Source organism: Neophocaena asiaeorientalis, unplaced genomic scaffold (genome assembly GCF_003031525.2).
Source record: "Neophocaena asiaeorientalis asiaeorientalis breed wild unplaced genomic scaffold, Neophocaena_asiaeorientalis_V1.1 scaffold4, whole genome shotgun sequence".
Taxonomy (NCBI): Eukaryota; Metazoa; Chordata; class Mammalia; order Artiodactyla; family Phocoenidae; genus Neophocaena; species Neophocaena asiaeorientalis.
The window spans coordinates 4,463,392-4,470,117 of NW_020173682.1; the positions used below are offsets into that span (position 1 = coordinate 4,463,392).

Genomic DNA, 6,726 nt, shown 5'->3' on the forward strand with positions numbered 1-6,726 from the left:
TCCGGGAAGATCCCACATGCTGCAGAGCAACTAAGCCCGTGCGCCACAACTACTGAGCCTGTGCTCTAGAGACCGCAAGCCACAACTACTGAGCCCACGTGCCGCAACTACTGAAGCCCGCGCGCCTAGAGCCTGTGCTCTGCCACAAGAGAAGCCACTGCAATGAGAAGCCCGTGCACCGCAACGAAGAGTGGCCCCCGCTCGCCACAACTAGAGAAAGCCCGTGTGCAGCAACAAAGACCCGCCGCCGCCAAAAATCAATCAATCAATAAAGCCTTAATTTCTGTGTTCTTAGAGGAGGTAATCACGTCATTGTTCATAGAATAGTGGTTTCTGGTGGTGTGTTGCATCTTTATGCCTAAACACACGTTTTCACATAAAAAAAAAAAACCCACTGGTTTTCAAAAAAGATGCAAGAGGCTTTCACTGCCAGACCTGCGAGGATCCTTAGACGGTCAGAGAACCCTGTCTGAGACATGAGTACGCTGAGGGTCTAGAGCAGCTGAAGGGAAGTCCACGCAAGCCAAGGTGAGGCGCTGATTCCCCCTGTGCCCCCCTCCTTCCCAGAAGACGCCCCTTGCTCCCTTGCCCTCTGCCGGATCCCAGCCCCGTACACCAGAGGCCTCGCTCCCACTCTCCCTGCCCTCCTGGGAGCCTCTGTACGTCCTCTGGCTTGGGCACCTCCTCCTGGCTGCTCTCCAGACCGTCTTCCCCTGACCCGCCACATCCAGTGTATCCCACATTTACAAGCGGCTTCCTGCAGGCCACCCTAGAGACACAAAGGGGAATTAAAGCCAGTCCCAGGTTCGCACCAGCGGCACTCGGCCTCTGGGGCGACCCTCTGGCCTCAGCCTCAGCCATCACACTTTGAGGGCTGCCGAGGGTCTCCGGCAGGACCTTCCTGGAATTGTGATTCCGGACGTGGGAGGCCTTGGTGTCTGGCGGAGGGAACCAGACCATGTGGGAAGACGTCTGCTCGGTTTCGGGGATTTTGTTAGATGCTCCACAGCTGGGGCCCTATTAGCTGGTCCCAGAAATTGGAGTCCATGGAATGTCAGTGTCCCTCGAGAAGGTCTGTGAGAAGCAGGCCCCGTGATCGAGGCAACCTGGGCAACACTGCAGACTCTAGTCCCCCTTTGGAGCACGATCCCGTGCTAACTTACGAAGGACTCCCAGGATTCCTAGAGGGAGACACTTGTTCAGCCCAGCGCGTCCCCATCTCATTTGATCCCAGAATCCTTTCCTGGCAGATGACATGTGCAGAGGATGGAGAACGCTGGATTCCCCTACAGTCCAGCTCAAAGCCCCGATATCTCGTTTCCTCTGATCCGGTGGCGAGCTCTCAGAATTCGGGACAGATGGATTTTTCAGGGACGGGAACAATTTCTGATAACTGCTGCTTAGAAGCCTTCCCTCCCCCTCTCTCCCATAAGAAACTTAACCACAGGGGGAAAAAAATGAAGTTCTGGCCGCGAATGGAAGTAAACAGCTGGAGCTGATGAATTCCAGAAGCAAGTATCCCTGTAAGCATCTATGTGAGAGAGAGATGCATGCCACGGAGGCTATGTAAATATAATTACTTCTAAGTAGAATACCTTCAACATTTCCCATTTTCCATTAGGTAGCAGGGAGGTCACGGTGAGGCCAGTTGTCCAAATATGGCTGCCGATTCCTCTGAGTCAGCAAAGTGTATTTTAAAAAAAGATCTTTGGGAGAGAAATTTCTATTTTCATATTCTAGTTAAGTCTCTCCCAATGTATGGGATATTATATTCAGAGCTGCGGTTTTCAAACCTGTTTTCAAAGCGTGAGAAACCCCCCTTTCGAGCAGAATCGTACTGAAAACCCCTTCCCACAAGCCCCAGGCCAGCTTCTGAGGCAGCCTCAGGAGACCCCAGGAATCCGGTCTGCACATCTGTGCTCCGGGGCCTTGGTGCTCAGAGGCAGGCCTCAGACCAGAAACTTCTCGTCACCCGGGCGCCTGGTAGAAATGCAGCCTCTGGGCTCCACCCAGACCTGACCAATCGGAGGCTGCCTTTACACTCCACCTCCAGGGAATCTGGGCGCACATTAACGCTGAAGAGGCAGATGCGGGGACTTCTTCCTCTATTGGATCATTCTAATAAGGCTTCTTGAAAGTTAGTCTGGAAATGTTGGACTCCCAACCCGGTGACCGCTCTGAGTAGGGTAATCCAAGCGAGTCCTGTCATCTGTTCATGCTTCTCGTCTGCAAAGTCTACTGTGTACCCCTCCTCTCACAGAAACGGCAAGAGAAGAGTGCGGGTGGCCTGGAAAGAGGCAGGAGAAGACAGAGCAAAATGGTTAAAAGGAGAGAGAGTGTGAACCAAACACTCCCACCAGCTCCCCGCCTCCCACCCCCGGGGGGAATCGGGAAGGTTGATTAAGGTCCTGTCCCATTTATCCCCATCGTCACAGCGGGGTGGGGGATGATGACGATGAGGATGGTACCTATCAAATGACTGAGAAGCAGGAAGCACCTGGAATCGCCTGGGCGGCTGGTCAGGGCTTTCACTCCCGAGTCAGTAGGCTCTAGACGCGTGCCCTGGGCGGTGCTTGGTAAGCACCTGGGCTGTGAGCCCTTCCGGGCCCGGGGGTGCAGCTGGGGCCTCCCGGGCGGCCCCTCTGCAGGGTGGTGCTGGCAGCCGGGAGCCTTTCTGCATCGTGCTCAGAGCCTCTGCAGCCTCTCTGGTATCTTGGCACCGTGAACCACTTGGTCTCAGTCCAGGGATTTGCTCTTATAGAAAAGAGAGGAAAAAAATAGAAAAGTTGTGGAAAACTGACACAAAGAATGAGGTCACCCTAGAAATGCTAAGACATGAGCAAAACCCTTGATTAGGAGGACTTCATTTGGGGACCTCTGATGGCCGCCAGGCCCTGGCTGTGTAGGCAGAGAATTCCAGATGGAACAGGCAGGTGGGTGAAGGTCGAGACGATCCACCCCCTGACCTCCCCCTTTCTGCTGCCGAGGGCAAGCCGTGCCGTGGGGCTGCCCCACCAGTGAGGGTCTTGGACCTGGGGCCTGGGAGTTTGGGATCCTGATGTGGTAACCGACGCAGGCTGCCCCTCCTCGTGGGATTCAGCATCGAGCTCCCCTACCAGCAGAACGCTAAGCTCCCCTCCCCTCCTTCGGGGGCCTCATCATCGGACTTTCGCTTCCTTGGTTTTGATGCCAGCGTCGTGTTCGCGGAGACGGAGCAATTGTCACCATTTGCCCTGCGAAACACCTCGAAAGATGAAAGCTAGTCTTCCACTCTGCCGTAAGCCTTTAAGCCACTTACCAGACTGTTCTTACTATAAATGCATCTTTGCATAGACAGTCACCAGCCTCTGGAACACATTTACACCTTGGAGCGGCGGAATGCATTTTAATGGCATTAGTAAGAGCTGGGACCCGAGCAAAGCGGTAAGGCCCTCTCTTGCTCAGTTAAAGGCGGCTGGATGGGGCAATGGACCACCTGTCTCACAGGAGCCGGGCTGCAGGGAAAGGGATGCCGCGACCCATGCTGAGTGAGAAGGGAGGGCCTGAAAGGAAAGGGGGCTTGTAGGTGGTGGTTGGATTTAACCGAAAAAAGAAGCAAAGGGAGAAAGGCTTGTGATGCGGTGGAATGAGCACCGGGCTTGCAATTAGCTCTGAGGCAAGTTATCTGCCTGTTTCCCCATCTGTAAAATGGGTTGCTGTGGTATCTATCTACTCCCGTGAAGAAGATGAAAAGGGGGTTCCGAATCCCTTAAGCACCACATCATACGGCCTCTGCCGTTGATCAGACACTGACTAGGAGACCGGCCCGGTGTTTGCAGCAACCCTGAAGGAAGGCAAGGGCGGCTGTGCCCATTTTACAGATAAGGAAAGCGAGACGGTTCCCCAACTTGCCCAGGGCCACGTGGCTGGCAGGCGGTGGAGCTGAGCTTTGGATGCAGGGCTGCCTGGCTGCGTCTTTACTTCGGGAAGGATGTGCCGTGTTTCCTGGTGACTGTGTAATGGGACAAAGCCACACGCCTGGAAACAGCAGCCTGAGTCCGTGAAATAGCTCCTCTTCTGCACGACTGCACCTCTGTGTGTACCCCGGCCCCTCTCCAGCGCCCACCACCCAGGAGCGGTGAGCTCTCTGGTCGCTTGCAGTGCCGGCCACCCTGAGCCAGGGCAACAAGGAGCCAGACTTGCAAAAGTCCTTCTCCTCCAGAATCCTGTGTCCGGCTGCTTAGACAGCAGGTGGGACCAGGACGCCGAGCATCTCTGCCAGGCCCTGGCCAGCAGCTGGCGCCTCTCTGGGTCTACACTTACAGAGGGGAGAGTGCAGACCTCCCTCACGTGGCTTCTAGAGCGGGACAGCCCACTGTCACGGCAACTCCAGTCATTCCCCAAGCGCCCACTGAGCCCACTTATTTTAAAGGCGCTCAGTGTCAAGAGAAACCCGTCCCTGTTTTCCCTGCAAGGATGTCGGCCAGCCACCTCCATCCAGTCTCCTGTTCTCTAGGTGAAACCTCCCTGCCCCCTTGTCTTCGGGGCTTGTGGGACTGAGTTCTCAGAGCTACCAGCTTCCTGCAGCCCGAGCTCTCCTTGCTCTGTCCACCCACGTCCCGTCTCCATCCTTCCCAGCTCAGGACCTAGAGAGATGACCAACCGTTCTCAGCCTCGATGGCTCGGGCGGAAGGTGGGAGCCCTGGGGGTAAGGCAGGCAAAGCTCTCGGCAGCAGCTGGCCCTAGGAGAGCTGAGTAATTAGGAGATTCTGTAGTTGCCGGGTTCACGATCTGGGGATGAAGATGGGCTTTTCTGTGATTGTCCATGTTACATTGCCGATCCTTCATCTGCATTTATAGACCCCCAATTCCAAGAAAGTCTGGAAATTCTGAAAACCTGGAAATGTATCAGCCATTCCCCTTCCTGAGCTGCTGGGAACATCAGAGAACAAAGCCGCCAGCTGGACCCCGTGCTCCACAGAGCGGATGATGCTGGCTGGGAAAGGAGAGAGAGAGACAGAGAGACAGAGAGAGAGACGGAGAGGGAGAGAAAGAGAGGGAGAGAGAGAGAGACAGAGAGACGAGAGGGAGAGAAAGAGAGAGGGAGAGAGGGAGAGAGAGACAGAGAGACAGAGACGGAGAGACAGAGAGGGAGAGAGGGAGGGAGGATCCCTCCCCTCCCCCTGTTAAAGAGCAATCGTGTAACTAACACGTGTCAGATGAGCTCAATTTGGTAATTCTGGCACCTGCAGTGCCGAGGGCCCGAGGGCCCATCCTGCACGGGGAGGGGCGGGCTTGGTGCGGCTGGCCCTGCCCACCCTCAGCCTGTGGTCAAGACTTTGCGACCAGGCTTGCGGGATGCGCCAGAAGCTACTGTATCCTCCCCTTGTTCACGTTCCTAAGAAACCACTCTCAGATTGAGGGCTGAAAGGAAGGGTCAGAAGAGAAGAGAGCAGACGTCAGGGGAAGACTCAGGAGAAAGGAGACGGAATGATGTGACGTGGATTCCCGGGAGCTCGAGCTTTAGCTTGGGTCCGATTGTAAGTTAATGCCCGCCTCCGAGATGATTTAATTAGAGGCAAATCCCACAGGCCACCTGTTGGTTTAGCTCTTTTTCCTGTCTGGTGGGGATGCTGGGACTCCCCGGGGGAACATGGAGCAGTAGCCAGTGACTAGATTCTCCCGGGGGAAATGAGTGAGAAAATGTTCAGCCCCAGACGCCAAACTGTTAGATTTTCGTCCCTAATGGGAACGCAGACCCCTTGGTAACAGCGCAAGCTTGTCTGCGTCTCCCACGTGCGTGTTGTGTTTTCTTTATGGGGTTGGGAAGGGCGGGGGAAGGCGGGCCCGGCCCTGGTTCTGCTGGCGTCTGCACAGCGTCACCCCCGAGCTGGGTGTCTCCCCACTGCTTCTCCACGTCAGGGGGGTACTCGCGTCAGGCCGCTCGTGCTACATACATGACTTCACAACGGTTCGCGTTTCTCTTCTGCTGTTCATTCCCAAACAGCTGGAGGCCCGAGATGGAATTCAAACCAAGTTGCCAGTGGATGGGACCAGGGACTGATGCCGTCCTACAGGCATCCCCGGGACCAGGACACAGGACGCGGGGCTGCGATACTGGCTCACGATGAGCCGTGGCCTCTGAGGACGGCGCCGCCCCAGCCCCCCGGGCCCCCGCCTCCAAAGGCTTTGCTAAATCTACTCCTCAGAGGGTCACCCTTCCTGCCGTGACGTCCTCGCACCATCAGGTACTGTCTGGATCATTTTTGCCGTATCCACGTACCACATACTGTAGTCTGCTGCTTACTCCATCCTTTTTCCTTAAGTGGACTCACGTTTTTACTTCGATAAATTAGTTTATAAGGAAATGAACTACCGCCGCACTAAAGGGGAAAGTGGTATCATTTGTCAGCCGTGGAAGTTACCATTTTAAAAAACGTCATGAAAACCACGGTGTTCTCAGAACGTAGCTGCTGCCTGGGGCCGGCTCTCTGCCCCACAGAGGGAAGGGCATCGCCGGGGGACACACCGCGTGTTGGGGCTCCCTCTGACGTCACCAGGCGGGACAGGAAGCATCTCTCACCAGGGACGCAGGGTCCCTCAGCTGGTCTCTGGGTTCCTGATGCTGGGGCGGCTCCTTGCCGGCACCCTGCCGTGTGGCCCCCGTCCTGCCAGCCATCAGGACCTCCTGGTCTCCAGCTCCGTGTGTCCCCGAAGTCCTTCCCTCTAGAAAAGCCTCTCCTTGGC

General features: G+C 55.9%; 1 long non-coding RNA gene across 1 annotated transcript in view; it reads left to right on the forward strand.

Moving 5' to 3' along the window:
• Nucleotides 1-6,220, forward strand: part of LOC112402913 (uncharacterized) — an 8,696-nt gene extending 2,476 nt beyond the window's left edge. The window contains exons 3-4 of the long non-coding RNA XR_003003790.1: nt 5,383-5,519; nt 5,987-6,220. This is a non-coding gene — a long non-coding RNA (uncharacterized LOC112402913). The remainder of the gene's footprint in view (nt 1-5,382; nt 5,520-5,986) is intronic.
• The last annotated feature ends 506 nt before the right edge of the window (nt 6,221-6,726 follow it).